We start from the raw sequence: 20,690 nt of genomic DNA, 5'->3' as shown, positions 1-20,690 counted from the left end.
AAACTAGAAACAGGAGTCAAATCAATTGGATAGCAAACTAACACTTAACTAAGAATTTACTAATGTTAAAAAAGCTAAACTGGATCATTTTAATAAGATATGCAATAATATAAGCTGCTAGGTTTTATTATCAAAAACGACTGTTGAAGGAAATGCTATACTAATTCTAGAAAAAAAACAAGCTTCATTTTTAGACTTCTATGAAATAATTAAATGTTAATACTTTCTAAATTAAAAAAAGGAATTCATAAGGGGTGGCATGATTTCGGAAAGCCTATGGCTACACAAAATCATTGCCATTATTACTGGCGGTATTTGCATCTGGTAAGAGCTTTCTGATATATAGTGAACAGAACACTGTAGCTTTAATTGAAGTTTGAATGTTATAAACAGTTAGATGTCTGGCTCTGGCCTGCATTCTAATACCATCAGCAGAACAGAGATGGGAAGCATAAACAAACCTTTTAACTAGATTACAGTCTCTAAAATGGCCAAGAAATCCTTCAGCACAAACTCCTGTGTGACAAATGTGGAAGAAGGAAAATGATTTCAGAATAATGCTAAAAAAACAGCCTCTAAATTTCTGTCATTACTGGAACATGTAATTGATTTCCTAAAGATTTTGATGTCGCTTAACATTCAATAATGGTAAACTTTATATTTACTTTCCAAATAAATAAAAATCCTTTTTACTTTACATAGCAGCTATTTTTTAGATCAGTATATCCCAAGTAAAGAAGCTATTTGAAAATCAATACTTTCTTTTGTTGAATGTGGAATACTTCCCTCCCCCAACACCAGTGAGCCTAGATTATTATTTTTAGATACTAGTAATATTAAGAATGTATGGATTAAGTTAATTCGTGGTAAACAGATTAGTAGACACTTCTGAACTGGGTGTATAGAAAACAATAGCTTTGAATACATGGAAAAATTACAGAATTTAATTACAACTTCTCTAAGAAAAGGTTATATAGGTCAAGTGAAATAAGGACTCAAACCAGAATTACTCACAACCAACTTTAAATGAAGTATATGCTTTTCATCAGGTATGATATCATTAGTGATTTTCTTTTCTGTTATGTCTAGCTACATTAGAAGATATACCTTAATATATATTAAGCCTGGCTTGCACCTTGTCTCTCTGAAGAGTTATACTGAGTCATTCCAACTTCTAAAATCTTACATGATATAGAAATACCTCAAACAGAGATGCTTAAGAGTTAGAATCTGTACTTTTAACTGAATTACCTTTAGGTTATCTAAGGAGATTATTTAGGATCACAGACTTATTCAATCCCAGCAATTATTCAAATTGGTTTAAAAGCAAGAAATCACATGTTATAAACATTCCTTTCTGAAGAATAATAGATAACATAGAACAGTTCTTTAGCATTTAAAAATATTTCCAAACTTTACAGGTCCTAATGCTTTGGCATAACGTTTATAGGATAAAAGAGTCAATGTAAGCATACAGGATGAATTGCATTACTTAGGATGGATATGGAAGTTACTTGATTAATAAAATAGAATTTTAAAAAATTACCCTTTTCTCCTAAAAGCAAAGGATGTAAAAATCAACTCTGATTAGCTGGGTCAAAAAGTACCTTAATTCAGTAGCTGCTTTAAAGAACAACTATATAATAATTTAGGCATCTAGAGAATCCAATAAGTTGTCCATTCTTATACTAAAAAAATTTGACTTTAAGCAATACTAAAAACAGTACATTAAACTTAATCATGATGTAATAATTATGAAAATATTATAAGATAGAACGTCCAGAAAATATGTATATATACACAGTAAAACATTAGGCAATATAAACTCCCCTTTATTTACAGGTTTTCCATTATCAACAGAGCTATATAAAAATTTTTATAGTAAATATTCACTGGGTCACAAATTGTTGGAACCTCCAAACTTCATAAACAAGATACTAAATTTAACTCCATGCAAGACAAAGGAAGTTCAATATGTAGAAGGCCTAAGTGTCACTTTTGCCATACAAAGAGAAGACTGACTTTATGTATATTTTATTTCAAGTTGCACACTGGTCTGCATCTATGTTCCTGATAAAGGATTGGATTTTTTGGTTTGTTTTTCTGTCCTTGTAAATTTTTAGAAATTTTGCATTGCTCTATCAATAAGCTACTGGGGCCATAATTTTACTAATGTTTACCAGCGTACTTATTGACTGATAAAAACTCTTTATTGTGACTGTTTTTAATTAGAAAGTGTCATGAATTTACTATGATGGAATATTTTGCTGCCACATGAAAAAATCTTCTTTTGTCAGTAACAGGTTTCTTCATTTATAACATGGGGACAATGTTACAAAGTTCACAGGACCACTGTAAGGGCTGACTGATATTGATAATATTTATCACAGTGCTAGGTACTTATAATAAATGGTAAGTATAATTATTACTAATACAGAAAGATAAGAATGAATGTAAAAGAGATCAGAATTGACTGACCCTCAGAAGTCTATTTACCTTCACAAGATAATATACCAGCAGGGGATCCCCTCCTTTTTAAAAACTGTGAATCAGTATTATTCTAAAAGGTATATAAGAGCAAAGGAAATCCAGGAAATCTCTTTCTCTCCAGTATACTTTTAAATTTACTGATGAAAACTTTTTAAACATGCATTTTTCCACCTAACAGTATCCATTTAGTTAATAAAATTTATTAGGCAGAGACATCAAATAAAGATATGACCAATTTGCCTGTAGAATACAATTAAGGTATGTCTTCACATTAAATTGTAGGGACCCATCCTTGTTTCTCAGATGCCTAGCAGAGTGCCTGACATACAGTAGATGCTCAATAAATGTTTATGAATAATTAAGTACAATCTGTTTGCACATACATTCAAATACAGACAAGTTTGCAAAAGTACATAAGTTGGACATAGGCCTTCTGGCTGACCTCCTGGGGTCCCACTGATGACTAGGAATAAATGTTCATATCTATAGAAAACTGGAAAGTTGATAATTGTCTGGGTAAGGACCGAAAAAGCAAAGTCAGGGAAACATGACTTGTTACCTAAGTATCAGTTGCTTCATAGAGATAGTAAAAGCAGCCTAATCATTCCAGTAACCTATTGTACCAGCTACTCAATGAAATAAAATTTAAATGTATCCTGAACATTTGCTAGCACATTCTTAGTCGGAGTTTTTTTTATCATCACTTATTTAAAATAAATCACTTTTGTCAAATTGCATCCTGTACAGAATATGTTTTTACTTATTATGAGTACTATTTGTTAACAGGATTTAAATTGGCTATTAGAAAAAGTGAGAACCACAGTTAAGATAAAGAAAAAAATATTCATGGTAGTGAATAAATTGTAGCAGAAAGGAAAGGAAAATGGAAGAAAAGGAAGAAATTCTACATCTGAGAGTCAAGAAATTCAAATATGCCTAACTCTAATAACAATTATGACAAACAAGCAGTAGGGCCTACTGTGTACCGGACACTGTGCTGTAAGGTATATAAATGTTAACAAGAAAAAAATCTTTAGTCTTACTTAAGCAGTTCATAAAGCATGAATCACAAGTAAACATTTATAATACAATATGCATTCTTCATATATATATATATATATATATATATATATATATATATATATATATCTCCTTAATACAAGAGTAAGAAGGGTATTCACTGATTGGAAGTGCGGGGGAAAAATAAGCATTAGGGAAAACTGAAATAATTCTCAAAATAGTAATAATCCAAGATGAGAGAAATCAGTATCTCCTAAAAAAATCAACAACAAATTACTGAATTATAAATGGACAAAATTATGGCTTTATAGCTATTTGCCTTAATATTCTTAGTATAGGCCCCCATATAAAACCCTTAAGTGCCATACACAGAATTGGGCACAAGCTTCATTCCTGACAAAAGAAAATGAGGTAGTGTAGCTCAGTGAATGTCAAGAGACCAGAGTTGTCTGGTCCACGTGCATCCACTTACAGGCCTTGGAACTATGCACAAGTTCCTCAAACTCTCTGAACTTCAGCAATATGGAAAATGAAAGAGTTGGATAAAGTGACCTCCAAGATATCACCAAGTTGAAAATTACAATTCTAAAATATATCTTAATACTTAAAAAATAAGCCATAATAAAAATAAACAGATGCCTAAAGGTAAGTCATTATCCAACTTAGAGGAGGTCTGGAATCTTCAAACCATATAGGATTACCCTGGGGGTGGTGGGTAAGAAATGTTTTCAAAGGAAAACAGAAAGTAAGTAAAGGTATTATAATCAAGCTGTAAATTTTCACTCAGCTGCCTACTAGGAAATTACCACCCCAATTACCTACACCATTCGCTTTACTTAAGTGATTTCTTCACTAAGTTCTACTTTCCATCTTTTATGTTAAGGTTCCTGAGGTATTAAGGTGAGGACAAGAAATCCTAGGTGGACCTGGAATAGTATTATTGGGAGACAAACTTGAACTTGGCACAGATTTCTGCTTAAGTGCACCAATTACACCTCAGAGAAAGGTAAGAAATTGTTCAAATTTATAATAGAAAGGAGGGAAATAGGACCATGTTGTTTACTGCTACACAGCTTTTTTTCCCCCCGTGTGTAAATGTCTACTTTTGCACACAGTTGGTAATTAAAATTTTACAGAACAAGTTTCTACATACGCAATGCTTTTCTGTCAGTAAAATGTAAGTGTATTGTGTTTTGGCTTTACCATCAAGAAAACAAAAAATTAAAAGTATTATCATGTCTTTCTAATATTTATGTCAAATATCCTTCTAGATTTATTTTTCTTCAATTCTTTCTAGTTGATCAAATTGCTGTTTTCACATTGCCAGTCTGATCACAAAATTGCTACTTTACAGCAGAATATTTTTTGCTGACATAAATTATGGGATCAGAGATACCAATGCAGTTACAAAAAAGGGTGTGTGTGTGTGTGTGTGTGTGAGAGAGAGCGAGGGGGAGGGAGGGAGGGAATGTGTGTGTGTGAATGTGTGCATCCATCTTTAAGGAAAGGATAAAGAAATGTACATATGAAACAAAATACCACTTTCCAATGTAAGCCCTAGTAAAAGGCCTACATCAGAAATATACTTTCTAGCATTTCTGAAATCAAATACAGTACTGAATTTGAAAACCATTCACTAAGAACATACCAAGTAAAAATGAAGCATACTTTTATCAAGACTGTTACTCTATAAACCTAAATTTAGATTTATCTTTCAATTAGTATCTCACTACAATGCATATTCTAACTACAACATCATGATTTCTTTGACTCATGAAAACATATTTTAGAAATTTGTCTCCTTTCACATATAGTGAGCAGTTTGGTTCAGTACCCCCAAGAGATGAAAAACTCATCTCAATTTACAACAGTAAATAAATAATTCAGTTAAAACTGAAAGTGGTACCAATCCAGCAAACTATTGATGGAGAGGTTTGGCCTTCCATGAAGCCAGAACAACATAAAAGTTTTCAATGGGGATTACTTGTTCAGACAAGTTACAAAGATTAGAAAAATACCCAGATTAATTATGAAACAAATAATATTTTCATCTTATGTAAAATAAATACCAGGAACGTATATAGGGAGAAACAATACCAGTGGTATTAAAACTTTAAGTGTTTTAAGCTTTGAACTTTATATGCTGATATATGAAACAAACATTTAACAAAAAAAGCAATAATACAAGTCAAAACCTAACCAAAGGCCTCTATCAACCAAAAATTTGAAATTTTCTATGCAAGTCAGACAAAACGAAAAAAAGGAAAATTAAACCCAGAAAGCAAAACCCAATCAAGTCTGTTCCAACACTGAAGTCAATATCCAAATCACACACAGAACCAAAACGGGTAAAACACTCAGGTCTACAAATGGATAAGCAGTTCCGATACAATCCAGATCCCGACATTTTCCCACTCAGAAACAAATGCAGTGGAGCTTTTCCTAGGGAAAAAGGAAAAAAGCTCTCCAAATGCTTTTTTTAAAGTGACATCTAGAAAGTGTGCCTCTTTCTGTCTCTTTCCCTGGCGCCTCATTGGAGGAAGGAGGGGGTTGTTTTTGTATTCTCCCCCACTGGAGCAAGACACAATCAGATGTTAGCTGGAGGAGAGAAACCACTTTTGACAACAGCAAATAAAAATAAAAAGTGCCCCTTCCTACTCTGACAGGATGGGCACCCACCTCACACACCCCTCCCCACTCCAGCCCCTCCTTCACTGCCCCCCCCAGCACCACCCCCTCCTCACCCCGGAGCTCCACTGCGTATGTGGTTTGGTGCTACTGTTGCCCCGGAGTTAAAGTCAGAGCCAGAGGAAGGCAATGAAGCCCCCACAGACACACTTACCTTTCCTGCCCCCCACTTTTGAGTGCCTTCCCTGGAGCTCTGGAGGATGACACAAAGGGTAATAAAGGGGGGGGAGTGGAGGAGGAGGAGGAGGCGAAGGAGGAGGAGAGCTGGGGAAGTGGCTGCTCCCGGGTGTAGTGAGATGTCTCCAGCCAGGGCCAAGCAGCAGCAGCAGTAGCAGCAGCAGCAGCAGCAGCAGCAGCAGCAGCAGAGAAGGGTCTGTGTTGCTAAGAGGCTTTTGGTCTCTTTCTCTCCTTTCACGGCCAAAGAGGAGGAGGATGGAGGGGGCTCGGGAGGGAGGCTAGTGGAGGAGTGAGGGGGTAGGAGTCGTAGATGGGGGATTTTCGAAGAAGAAGAAACTCCTTCTCCTTCTCTCTCAGGCTCAATCCCCCTCTCAGGTCTCAGGGCTGGAGGGTGGGGGAAGGAACTCAGCCGCCTTCCCCCCACCCCCCTCAATTCAAGGTTGAAGTGGGGTAAAATTAGTGTCCTGTCCCTTTAAAAATAGAAATAAAAGGTGCCCCCCCTCTGCCACTGCCTCTCTCTTCATCATCAGCTGCTGCTGCTGCTGGGGTCTCTCTGCTTGGGGGGGGGAGGGGGGGTTCGGGTAGAAGAGACGGGAGGCACTCACTGCGCATGTCTCTCTCTGACGGGAGGCTGGTTGGTTGAAGGCAGGAGGAGGGGGAGGGGAGGAAATGAGATGGTTTCCCAGAAGGCTCCGAGGCGATCGCGACCCGGAAGACATTGTAGCGGGGGGGGTGGGGTAGAGAAGCGGGGGCGGGGAGTAGGAGGAAGTCGCTACTCTTTAACACCCCCAGTCCCCTCCTCCCCGCTAAGGGAAAGTGGAGAAACGGAAGTGGGCGTGGACGGAGGCGAAAGGAGGTCACGTGTTTGTGCGGGAGGGGGGCGGGATGGGAGAGGCGGTGCCTGCGCAGGGCATGCCGGGAGTCTTGGTGTAACGTTGGCAGCAGCAGGTGAAGCGGAGCAGGGAACGCGGCGAGAGGAGCCTGTGAAGGGAGTCCCGCGGTCTCCAGAATCCTGCTCTGCCCTGGTAAGGGCAGGCTTTTCCGTGAGAGGTAACATGGCGTAGGCAGTCCTCAGAACGAAAGCCGTGGGCGCCAGTGGCGAAAGGCGAATCGAAAAGGGGAGGACGGAAGGGTGTGGAGACTGGGAATGCGGGAAGGGGGGCAGGCTTGTCTAGGCCAGGCAGGCCAGAAACTAGGCGGGCTCCTTCCGTCTCGTGGCTTCCCTGTGAGCCAGCCGGCGACGAATGCTTGACGAGCGTCTGGCGTCCTGATGAGAGTATATCTGTGGCAGGTGGTGACTACACCCCGGTGATGGTGAGGAATGTGATGGTCCAGGTGTAAGAGAGGAATGGGGATCTCAGGAGCCTCATCAGATGACTCTGGTGACTGCTTCTTCAGCTCAGAGCGGGGCACCTGTCCAGGGAGAGAGACAAGCTGTGTGAATTTTGACAACTCCTGGCATAAGACGCATTGTTTATATGGGGTGTGAGGACCATCAGCCCTTACTTGGCTGACCTCCCTGGAATTCTGGAGAGGCTTTGGGGAGGGAGCAAGCTGGGAATTCTTCAGTGGAACTTCCCTCCGTGTCTTGCCTTGCTGCCGCAACACAGCGCCTGTGGCTGTTCTAAGAAGGGCATGTGAGATCGTGTAACCCTTGATAGTGTGTGTCATGGTTGAGAGAGAAGGGACATCATCGAAGTTTGCCCTTTCTGTAGTGTAGATAACAGATTTTTTAAAAAGGTATTTTAAGTGTCTTTGGTTATTAGCCTCGGATTTAGAGCCTTTGGTTTCTCAACTAAATGCTACTATTTTTGCTGGAAATAGTTTCCTTCATGTTAATTAAGAATATTTAAGAAAGGATTCATGGATTTTCATTAATAAAGTTTTTTTTTAAGTAAAGTAGCACCGTTTCTTTTTCACATTCAGTCCATATAATTATAACTAAAACCATTCCAGTCTTTCAGTTATGTTCCTTTGTAAAGGTGCTTTGAAAGATTATGACCCATGTATAGTTGCTTTTAAGACCGAGAGTCTGAAATTCCTCATGTGTATTGTGTTGGTATTATTTAATTCTGTAATGGTTCCTTTAGGGTACTCAGTTAAAGTTCCTACTTATTTTTCTTGTATGTTTTGACAGTGGATTCTATTTATGCATCATTGACTAGTGCTTTTACCACTTTCTGTGTGTGCAGTAATGTTGTCAAATGGAATAAAAACTAGACTCCTGTGCCTTAAAGTTTTGTTTATATTGGAACCAAATGTTTGCCACTTTAGAACAGAAAAAAATTATAGCAGAGCATAAAAGTGCCTTAGATAACAATTTTAGATCTTTTTTATGGCAAAATACTAAATGTGCAAAAAAGTGTACAGATCATAGATATGCAGTATAATGAATAGATATAAAGTGAACAAAATGTGCAAAAATGCACAAATCGTAGATGTACAGTATAATGAATAATTATAAAGTGAACACTGTAACCACCACCAAAGTGAAGAATTAGAACATTGCTGGCACCCTCTCCGCCCCCCCATTCATTCTTATTCATTCCTCTCTCCTCACCACACCCAAAGGTTAATTGGGATTGTCTGGATTTTTATGGTAATGATTTCCTACTTTTATTTCAAGTATTTTTTACCCACCTTTGTCAGCATTCCTAAACAATATACATTAATTTTGCCTGTTTTTTACCTATATGTAATTGAATTCTGTTATGTATAATTTTTCTCCCATGTTGAAATTTTTAATCCTGTTAACAGCTTTAGTTCACGTATTTTCATTGTTGTATAGTAATGTTTATAGTATAGTAAGTGTAGTAAGTCTTTTTATGAATAAACCACAATTAATTTAACTAGTCTAGTATTATGGACATTTGGATCGTGTCCAGTTTTTAGTGCTTAGAAATAATGCTTCTGTGAATGTTCTTAACACATGCATTTTATGTACATAGCATGCATTTCTGTAGAGTGTAGATTATGTCAAACTTTCCAAAGTGAATATATAAATTTAGACTCCACCAACAATGTATGATAGATCCTTTTTTCTACAGTTTTCATAACAGTTGATATTTTTTGTTTTTGCCGACCTGATGAAGGTAGCTTTAGGTTATTGTTTTAGTTTGCAGATCCTGGTTATTAATGGGGTTGAGCATTTTTTTCAAAAAAATTTTGGGTGTTTTAGAGGCAAATGTTGTGAGGCATTATGTTCCTGTAAATGTCTTTACTGTACCCTAATTAGTTGACTGGATGTCGAATTCTAAATTGGTAATGTTTCTCTTCAGATTTGAGAAGGAACTCTTAGTGTTGATATAAAGTTTGAAGCCATTCTTATTTTTTAAAACACTGCACTTTACTTCTCCCCTATGGAAGCTTCTTCTACAACCTTTTGTCTGAAACTTAGAGAATCTTCTCTTTGGTTTTAACACCCAGTGTTCTGAAATGTCACAGTAATGTGAGGTGACTATGAGTCTATAGAAATCTACTTTGCTGTGCATTTCATGTATTCTTTCAGTCTGGCAACCTGTATGCCTCAGCTCTGAGAAAGTTTCCTGATACTTTTCTGTAATTTCCTTGCCTCTGTGTGTTTTTGTAACTGCAATTAGATAATGTGTACTCCTGGACCATTTCTTTTCTCCCATTTTTCATCTTTTCCAGTCTTTTGCTTTTCACTTTCTGGGAAATTTACTTGATTTTTAAAGCCTTGAAACTTCCGTTTCTCTTACCATATTTTTAATTTTGAATACCTTTTTTTGATCTTTGTATTTTTTTCCAAAGCATTCTGGTATTTTTTTTCTCTTTATGGATTTAAAGTTTTGTTTTGAGGTTCATTTCTCCCTGCGTGCTCTGTGTTTTCTAAGTTATTCTTTCTCTTGGTATATTTTAGTCTCATTTTAGAGGCTTTCCTCAGCTCTGTTGTGATCCTTGATTCTGTGTTCAAATTTATATAAGGGGCATTGGAAACCTATTTCATGTCTCTCTTAACTTAGCTAGGGTTTGCTAGCTATTGATGGTTCTCACTGTGGAAAGATTTGGCTGGGACGTATTTCGGGGGGAAAACCCTGATATCAATTTCTTTAGGTATTTGGAAGCTTTTTCTCTAAGAGTGCAACAAGAAGGATTTTCCAGTCTTCTGCCTATAAGTCAGTGGTTCTCAATTGTGGCAATAAGATCTCCCCAGGGGACATTTGGCAATGCCTAAGAGACACATTTGATTATTAAGAATGGGTTCCTACTGAAAACAGGTGGGTAGATGCTGCAGGTGCTGTTGAAAATCCTAGGATGCACAGGGCAGCCACCCACAACAGACAGTTATCCAGTTCAAAATGTCAGTACTGCCTATCATGAGAAATCCTGCTCCAGGGTATAAGCCTGATTTCCAGTGCTCTGAGAACCAGGTGAAAGCAGAGCTCAGGAATCTCAACATTCTCTCTCTCTCTCTCTATATATATATATTTTGATATTTATTTTTATATTTATGTATATATTTATTTATGTTTATATATATATATAGATAGATAGATATTCCTGCCCTAGGCAGGAATAAGCAAATATTGTTTCCATATGACAAGTCTTTAGCTATTGTTTGAAATGCTTTCTTTGTAGTGAAACTATAGTCACAAAACATCATCAGAGGACCGTGTATCTGAATATATCTTTGTGGGGTTGTGTTATTTTTAACCACAACTTGGCCACGAATTGTTTAAAGAAATTGAAAATATTTTTGCATTGAATGGTTTAGGAATGAACACATAATAGTCTGCTAATTCTGTTTTGGGGAATGTGTTTCTGCTGTTAAAATCTAAAATGTTCCTCAAACAATCCTTTATTCACCTTAGCTCTGCGGTTTCTAGTGGAGATGGGACTGCCTCCTACGGGGTGTTTGTGGGGCATTTCTGGTCCCAAGGACGGCAGCCAGTCCCAGAGAGGGCAGGGGCCAGGATAGACTGCCTGCCGTGCTCGGGGTGGTCCAGCATGAGGAAGAACGGCTCTGTGCTCGCACGTGCCTTTCCCACGTCTCCCAGGATGTTTACATGGGTGAAAAAAAAAAAATGAACATTATGATTTGAGCCTAGTACTCCATTTTTAAAATAAACACATAGTATTTTTGCAGGGTTTTAACGTACACTGAAATTTTCCACAAATGCAATTACTGAGTAATTTGAGGGAAAATAGTACTTTGTTTTGTTGGGAACTTTACCAAGAGCTGTTCATCATTTTGGCAACGCCCTTGTGGGATCTGAGCTGCTGGTAGGGCACACCTGTATCCGTCTTCATTTGTAGCCATGGCATGCAAATATATAACAGAGGGAATTGGGGATTCATTATATATATATATAGACCCACTTTGTGTTCTGATGGAGTGGAATAGAGTTCTGTTTAATTTTAACCATTTTAGCACTGCAGGTCTTTTGGAGATGGCTTTGTCAATGAATTCTAGCCAAAATTAAAATAGTGGTTATTAAGTGACCTTGATGTTATGTGTTCATCTTATTTGAACAGGATTGGCTGATCAGTCTGGATAGCTTTGTATATTTTACTAATGCTTTAATGGGAAAATAAAATGTGAGTTGACCATTATAAACTAGGAGGTAGATTAAGTATGGAACAGACAGTTGTTCCCCATCCTTTTATTTCAATTTGTTTCCCCCTTATCAGTCCCAATCTGCCTTAAATGCTTATCTTCAAGCAAGCATTTGTTGGGGTTGTTAGTTTTTCCTAATTTGTTTCTCCTTAATCTCACATTCTTCTCTGTCTCCCTCCTCACCTCCAATAAAAACACAACAAAATCTTAGTCTTTTATATTTTATACTGCTTCCTTGATTAATATTGGAATTGAAATTTAGTATGACATTTTGACTGAAAGGTTGAATTCAGACTTGGCAAGATTAAAATTCTAAGTGTGTTAGCTTTTCTTTTGGCACACATGCACATTTTCACGTTTCCTTAGGGCTTTCATCTTTCTGCAATTTAAAAAATATACATATTTTTATGTAGATGACCCAGAAATGTCAACTTATATTGTTCTCAACACAATCATTTCTTGTTCAGTATACATCTGGGTCAACTTACTTTATGATGAGTAAATACCAAAAATATTTTCTCTAAAAGCTAGGTGGTTTGTATCATGTCCAGTTGTGTTATAGCGCCACTCTGATGCAATGTCTCATGGGCCTAATGTATTTAAAATTTTATGTTGAAATAAGTTTTATATATGTGACATACATTTTAAAAGTTTTTTACTGTCACAGTTAGCACTGATTATTCTGTATACTCAAATTATAAGATACATTATTTAATTTAAATACACAAGATAATTATTTTGTAAGTTACCAAAAAGTAATATACATTCAGTGTAAAAATGATAAGAAAAAATGAAAATTACCTATAATCCCTATACCTATAAATCTGTTAAGATGTTGATATATGTAATTTTAGTGTTTTTTACCTATGTTTCTGTACATTTATTAACAAAGCTGCATCATAAAATTTTGTTATATTCTTTTAAAAGAAATAACATGTAGCTAGCATCTTTCCAGTGTATTAAGTACTTGTATAAAATAATATGATGCTTATTTGCTTTATATTGCAGATATCTGCCAGCCTCTGGGAGCTATATTCCTGAATAATGCCATGATCAGTGTTGACAAGAGAAAATAAAATATAAAAAATTTTCTCATTCCCTATATAAATGTTCTTCAAGCATCTGATTTCTTTAAAAACAACAACAAACAGATGAATTAATTTTAAAGTAGTTTTAAAGTAGCTAACATTCCCCTTGAATTACCGTCCATTGTTTTACAAATATTCCTGTAGGGTCACAATCTGCTAAAGCAGATTTTGCCCATACATTTTATTTTTTTTACTTCATTTTATAGATTGTCTGTCTTACTGACTTGAACTGATTATCTTTTGTGCTTACATTTCATTTTCACAAATCTTCTATAAGCTTGTTTTCCTACCTGGTGTTTTCACAAATAGTGCCTTTGTGCCTTTTTTTTTTTTCTTTGAAATTTTTTAATGGATGTGGGGTTTTTTTGGTTTGTTTGTATTCCAGAAAAATTGAGTGTATAGTACAACGAATTGTTGTATATCCACACTCACCCAGTTCCTCTTACTATTAACCTAGTTTCCCTTATTATTAACATTTTGCCTTAGTGTGGTACATTTGTTACAATTGATTAACCAGTATTGATGCATTATTATTAATCAAAGTGTATAGTTTACATTAAGGTTCAGTCTTTGAATTGAACATTATGGGTTTTGACAGATGTATAATGACATATATCCACAATGACAGCATCATACAGAATAGTTTAACTGCTCCAAAGTCCCCTATGCTCTATGCTCCCATGCATGCCTTGAACTCTTGGCAACCACTGATTTTTCATTATCTCCATAGTTTTGCTTTTTCCAAATTGTCATATGGTTAGAATCATACAGTGTGTACCCTTTTCAGATTTGCTTTTTCCCTTAGCAATATGCCTGTAAGTTTCCTCCATTTCTCTTCATGGCTTGATAGCTGATTTCTTTTTAGCGCTGAATATTTCATCTTATGGATGTATCACAGTTTGTTTATCCATATACCTACTGAAGGGCACCTTGGTTGCTTCGAAGTTTTGGCAATTATGAATGAAGTTATCATAAACATTCAGGTGCAGGTCTTTGTGTGGACATAAGTCTTCAGTTCACTTGGGTAAATACCAAGGTGCATGATTGCTGGATTATGTGTAAGAGTACATTTAGTTTTGTAAGAAACTGCCCACCTGTCTACCAAAGTGGGTATACCTACCATTTTGCACTCCAGTCAGCAATAAATCAGAGTTCTAATTACTCCATGTCCTCATCAGCATTGGTCTTGTCATTGTTTTGGATTTAGCCATTCTAACGGTTATAGATTGTTGTTTTAATGTGTAATTCCCTAGTGATACATGATATTGAACATCTTTTCTTATGCTCATTTGCAATCTGTATGTCTTATTTGTTGAGTTGTGTGTCCAGATCTTTTGTAAATTTTTAACCTGGATTGCTTATTTTTTTATAGTTGAGTTTTAAGAGTTCTTTGTATATTTTGGATACCAATCTTTTATCAGATATGTGTTTTGCAAATATTTTTTCTCAGTCTGTGGCTTGTCTTCATTCTCTTAATGGTGTCTTTTGCAGAACAGAAAATTTTACTTTAAATAAAGTCCATTTTATCACATTTTCTTTCATGGTTCATACTTTTTGGTGTTGTATCCAAAAATTCATTGCCAAACCCAAGGGCACCTACATTTTTCCTATGTTCCTTTTTAGAAGTCTTATAGTTTTGTGTTTTACGTATAGGTCTCTGATCCATTTTGCGTGAAAAGTATAAGTGTGGTAATGTCCAACTCATTTTTTTGCCTGCAGATGTCTAGTTGTTCCACACCATTTGTTGAGAAGCGGAGAAAGACTTCCTTCTCTTTTGAATTGCTTTGCTTCTTTGTCACAAATTAGGTGACTGTATTTATGTGGGTCTATATCTGAGCTCTCTATTCTGTTCCATTGATTTGTTTTTCTGTTCTTTCCCCATTACCACACTGTATTATTATCTGTTATATTAATAGTAAGTCTTGAAGTGGGGTAGTTTCTGACCTCCAGCTTTGTTCCTGTTCAGTATTGTATTGGCTGTTCTGTGTCTTCTGCCTTTTCATGTAAACTTTAAAATCAGCTTATTATATCCTTAAAATAACTTACTATAATTTTGATTGGGATTGCATTGAATCTGTAAGTCAGGATGGAAGAACTGACAGCTTTACACTATTGAGTCTTCCTATCCATATACATGGAATGTCTCTTCTCCATTTATTTAGATCCTCTTTGATTTCTTTCATCATAGTTTATAGTTACCGTCATATAGATCTTATACATATTTTGCTAGATTTATAATACATTTTTGTGGGGCTTTTGTTTTTATTTGATACTAATGTAAATGGTATTATATTTTTAATTCCGAATTCCAGTTGTTTGTTACTGGCATAGGAAAGCAATTGACATTGGTAATACTAATCTCTCTCCCCTCTCCCTCTTCTCTCTCTCGCTCTCTCTCTTCGCTCTCTCTCTCGCTCTCCCTCCCTCCTCCCCCTCCCTCCCCTCCTCTCTCCCTATATATATATGTATATATATAATAACATATATATGTATGTAGTATATATATATATGTATGTATATGTGTGTATATATATATATATATATATATATATATATATATAAAACGTCCACCCTTGCTTCAATACCTTATTGATTCCAATAGTACCTATTGTGTGTGTAGATTCTTTGGGATTTTCTACATACACGGTCATGCCATCTGCAAACAGACATTTTTACTCTTTCCTTCCTGTGTAGCTTTTCTTTTCTTTTCTTGTCTTACTGTATGATGTTGACTAGAAGTGGTGATTCTTGCATTGTTCTTGATCTTAGTGGGAAAGCATCTAGTTTCTTAGTATTAAAAATGATGTTAGCTATAGATTGTTTTAGATTTTTTTTTTTTTTTTACCAAGTTGAAAAGGTCCGTTAGAGTCCTAGTTTGCTGAAATTCTTTATCATGAGTGGATGTTGGATTTTGTCAAATGCTTTTTCTGCAAAGAAGATATTTTTTTCTTTATCCTGTTGATGTTGTAAATTACATTAATTGCTTTAGGAATGTTGAATTAACCTTGCATACCTGGAATAAATCCTACTTACTCTTTGTGTATAATTATTTTTATGTGTTTTTATTTCTATGTGTTTATCATAGAAATTTTGGAAAGCCAATAAGGAATCACACAGATAAGAATTGTGGTGCAGAATGGAATAAGAGACTCTCTGTCCTTGCAATATCTTTTTTTTTCAAATTGAAGTACAGTTGGTTTACAACATTGTGTTAGTTTCTGGTGTACAGCAAAGTGATTCAGATATACATATATATACGTATTCTTTTTCATATTCTTTTCCATTTATTACAGGATATTGAATACAGTTCCCTGTGTGATACAGTAGGACCTCATTGTTTATCTATTTATCTGTATCATTGTTTATATTGTTTATCAGTTTATATCTGCTAATCCCAAACTCCTAATTTATCCCTCGCCTTTCCCCTTTCCCCTTTCCCTTTGGTAACCATAAGTTTGTTTTCTATGTCTGTGAGTCTATTTCTGTTTTGTAAATAAGTTCATTTGTATCATTTTTTTAGAATCCACATATAAGTGATATCATATGATATTTGTCTGTCTTGTCTGATTTACTTCACCTAGTATGGTAATCTCTAGGTCCATCCATGTTGCTGAAAATGGCATTATTTCATTCTTTTTTATGGCTGAGTAGTATTCCTTTCTGTGTGTGTGTGTGTGTGTGTGTGTGTGTGTGTGTGTGTATACATGTGTGTATGTGTGTGTACATACGTTGTCTTTTCTCCATTGTGTATTCATGCCTCCTTTGTCATAGATTAATTGACCATAGGTGCATGGGTTTATTTCTGGGCTTTCTATCCTGTTCCATTTATCTATTTGTCTCTTTTTATGCCAGGACTGTACTGTTTTGAATACTGTAGCTTTGTAGTATAGTCTGAAGCCAGGGAGCATGACTCTTCTAACTCCGTTCTTTTTTCTCAAGATTGTTTTGGCTATTTGGGGGCTATTGTATCTCCATACAAAGTTTAAAATTATTTGTTCTACTTCTGTGAAAAATACCATTGATAATTCAATAGGGATTGCACTTAATCTGTACCTTGCCTTGGGTAGTATGGTCATTTTAACAATATTGATTCTTCCAATACAAGAACATGGTATATTTTTCCACCTGTTTGTGTTGTCTTCAATTTCTTTCATCAGAGTCTTACAGTTTTGGTATTACAAGTCTTTTGCCTCCTTAGGTAGGTTTATTCCTAGGTATTTTATTCTTTTTGATGCAATGGTAAGTGGGATTGTTTCATTTTATGGACGTAAAGTTGCTTGTAGTAGTCTCTTATGATCTTTTCTATTTCTGTGGTGCCAGTTGTAACTTTTTTTATTTCTGAATTTATTGATTTGGGCCCTCTTTTTCTTGATGAGGCTGGCTAAATGTTTATCAATTTTGTTTACCTTCTCAAAGAACCAGCTTTTAACTTCATTGATCTTTTCTATATTTTTAGTCTCTATTTCATTGATTTCTCCTCTGATCTTTATGATTTCCTTATACTAACTTTGGAATTTGTTTGTTCTTCTTTGTCTAGTTTCTTTAGGTGTAAAGTTATATTGTTTATTTGACATTTTTCTTGTTTACCAAGGTAAGCTTGTATCGCTATAAACTTCCCTCTTAGAACTGCTTTTGCTGCATTGCATAGGTTTGGATCATTGTGTATTCATTTTTATTTGTATCTAGGTATTTCTTGATTTCCTCTTTGTGTTCTTCAGTGATCCATTGGTTGTTTAGTGGCATATTGTTTAGCCTCCATGTGTTTATTTTTCACAGTTTTTTTTCTTGTAGTTGATTTCTAGTCTCATAGCATTGTGATCAAAAAGATGCTTGTTATGATTTGTTTTCTTAAATTTACCAGGGCTTGTTCTGTGGCATAGCATGGGATCTGTCTAGGGCAATGTTCTATGTGCACTTGAAAAGCATGTATTCTGCTTTTGGATGGAATGCTCTCTATATATTAATTCAGTCCATTTGGTTGAATGTGTTATTCAAGGCCTGTGTTTCTTTATTGATTTTCTGTATGGATGATCTGTCCGTTGATGTAAGTGAGGTGTTAAAGTCCTCTACTATTACTATGTTACTGTTCATTTCTCCTTTTATGTTAATATTTACCTTATTTATTGAGGTTCTCCTATGTTGGGTGTGTATATATTTACAATTGTTATATCTTGGATTGATCCCTTGATCATTATGTAGTGTTCTTGTTTGTCTCTTGTAACAGTCTTTATTTTAGTTTTAACGTCTATTTTGTCTGATACAAGTATTGCTACTCCAACTTTCTTTTGATTTCCGTTTGCATGGAATAATTTTTTCATCCCCTCACTTTCATTCTTTATGTGTCTCTAGATGTGAAATGAGTCTTTTGTAGGCAGATACATGCATCTTATTTTTGTATCCATTCAGCCACTCTGTCTTTTGCTTGGAGTGTTTAGTCCATTTACATTTAAGGTAATTATAGATATGTATGCTCTTATTGCCATTTTGTTAATTGTTTTGGATTTGTTATTATAGGTCTTTTGTTCCCCCTTCTTTTGTTCTCTTGTGACTTGATGACTATCTTTAGTGTTATGTGTGGATTCCTTTTTCTTTTTTTGTGTGTATATTGTAGATTTTTGGTTTCAGATTACCATGAAGTTTTCGTATAAGAGTGTGTATATATATGTGTGTATATGTATGTATATATGATTGTTTTAAGTTGTTGACCTCCTCAAGTCCATTTTAAAACCCTGCGTTTGTACTCTCTCTCCTTCACATACACTGTTTTTGATACTGTATTTTACATCCAATTGTTCTGTATATCCCTTAACTGTTTATTGTGAATATGGATGTTTCTACTACTTTTGTCTTTTAAACTCCCTACTAGCTTTGTGTGTGGATGATTTTCTATCTTTACTGTATGTATGCCTTTCCCAGTGAGCTTTTTCATTTCGTAGTTTTCTTGTTTCTAGTTGTGACCTTTTCTTTTTGCCTAGAGAAGTTCCTTTAACATTTGTTGTAAAACTGGTTTGGTGGTGCTGAATTCTTTTAGCTTTTGCTTTTCTGTAAAGCTTTTAATTTCTCCATCAAATCGAATGAGAGCCTTGCTGGGTAGAGTATTCTTAGTTGTAGGTTTTTCTTTTTCATCACTTTGAATTTATCATGCCTTCTGGCCTGCCGAGTGTCTGCTGAAAAATCAACTGATAGCCATATGGGAGTTTCTTTGTATATAATTTGTTGCTTTTCCCTTGTTGCTTTTAATATTCTCTCTTTATATATATATTTTTTAGTATGTATTTATTTATTTGTTTGGCTGCATCACGTCTTAGTTGCAGCACATGGGATCTTCGTTGCCATGTGTGGAATCTTTAGTTGTGGCATGCAGGATCTTTAGTTGCAGCATGAGAACTCTTAGTTGTGGCATGTGGGATCTATTTCCCTGACCAGTGATCGAACCTGGGCCCCCTGCATTGGGAGCACGGAGTCTTAGCCACTGGACCACCAAGGAAGTCCCTATTCTCTCTCTCTTTTTTTTTTTTTCCTATTCTCTCTTTATCTTTAATTTTTGTCATTTTGTTTACAATGTATCTTGGTATGTTCTTCTTAGAGTTAATCCTGTATGAGACTCTGTGCTACTTGGACTTGGGTGACTGTATCCTTTCCCAGGTTAGGGAAATTTTCAGCTATTATCTCTTCAAATATCTTATCAGGCCCTTTCTCTCTTTCTTCTCATTCTGGGGCACCTATACTGCGAATACTAGTGCACTTGATGTTGTCCCAGAGGTATCTTAAACTGTCCTCGTTTCTTTTCTTTTCTTTTCTTTTCTTTTGTTAAGCAGCAGTGATTTCCACTACTCTGTCTTCCAGCTCACTGATCCGTTCCTGTGTAGCATTTAGTCTACTGTTGATTTCTTCTAATGTATTTTTCATTTCAGTTATTGTATTTTTCATCTCTAGTTCTTTATATTTTCTAACTTTTTGTTAAAAACTTCTAACTTCTCGCTCTGTGCCTCTGTTCTTCTCCCGAGTTTTTTCATCTTTATGATCATTACTCTGAACTCTTTCTCAGTTATATTGCCTGTCTCCACTTCACTTAGTTATTTTTCTGGGGTTTTATCTTGTTCCCTATATCTGGAACATATTTTTCTGCTGCCTCATTTTTCTGAGTTGCTTTTTGTATTTTTATGTGTGTGTCAGGTTGTTATGTTTTTTAACCTTGGAGAAGTGGCCTTCTGTAGGAGACATCCTATGTCTCCCAGCAGTGCACTCCCCTTTCATCACCCAAGCTATATGCTCTAGGGTTTTCCCCAAAGAGGGCTGCATGGGTCCTTCTGTTGTGGCAGGTTGACTATGTAGGTGGTCTGGTAGGCTTGGTTGCCCCCTAGTCCAGTTGGTTGCCACACTCTACCTTGTTTGGATGCTGCTGGCTGCTGTTTAGTGGGGCCTGGTCACAAGGTGGCTGGTTGCAGAACCGTAGGGGACCCCAGGGCTAGTACTGGCTCTTCTGGGTAGAATCAGGGTCCCCAAGACTCTGGGACTGTTGCCCACCCCCTGGGAGGTGGAGCCAGATCTGAGGTTAGTGCTAGACTACTGGCAGGCAGAGCTGGTTCCTGGAATCCGGCTGCAGGCCCTGAGGTCCAGAGCTCATTTCAGATCGTTGTTTGGCGGGG

The 20,690-nt window shown here is 36.1% G+C and overlaps 1 protein-coding gene and 1 long non-coding RNA gene across 5 annotated transcripts in view; one reads left to right on the top strand and one right to left on the bottom strand.

The window, feature by feature from the left end:
* The window catches only part of LOC118897888, a 168,657-nt gene extending 162,182 nt beyond the window's left edge, over positions 1-6,475 (bottom strand). The window contains exon 1 of the long non-coding RNA XR_005020560.1: positions 6,353-6,475. This is a non-coding gene — a long non-coding RNA (uncharacterized LOC118897888). The remainder of the gene's footprint in view (positions 1-6,352) is intronic.
* The window catches only part of ORC4 (origin recognition complex subunit 4), a 99,642-nt gene continuing 85,329 nt past the window's right edge, over positions 6,378-20,690 (top strand). The window contains exon 1 of one of the 4 annotated variants that reach the window (XM_036857410.1): positions 6,378-6,569. The gene's annotated coding sequence lies outside the window, so the exon portion shown is untranslated. Of the gene's footprint in view, positions 6,570-7,264; positions 7,426-20,690 lie in introns of those variants that run through there. The other 3 variants (XM_036857409.1, XM_036857411.1, XM_036857408.1) reach the window with 3 other exon arrangements.

Source organism: Balaenoptera musculus, chromosome 7, assembly GCF_009873245.2.
Source record: "Balaenoptera musculus isolate JJ_BM4_2016_0621 chromosome 7, mBalMus1.pri.v3, whole genome shotgun sequence".
In the NCBI taxonomy this organism is placed as follows: domain Eukaryota; kingdom Metazoa; phylum Chordata; class Mammalia; order Artiodactyla; family Balaenopteridae; genus Balaenoptera; species Balaenoptera musculus.
The sequence above is the reverse complement of the archived record's forward strand: the minus strand, read 5'-3'. Positions and strand labels throughout refer to the sequence as shown.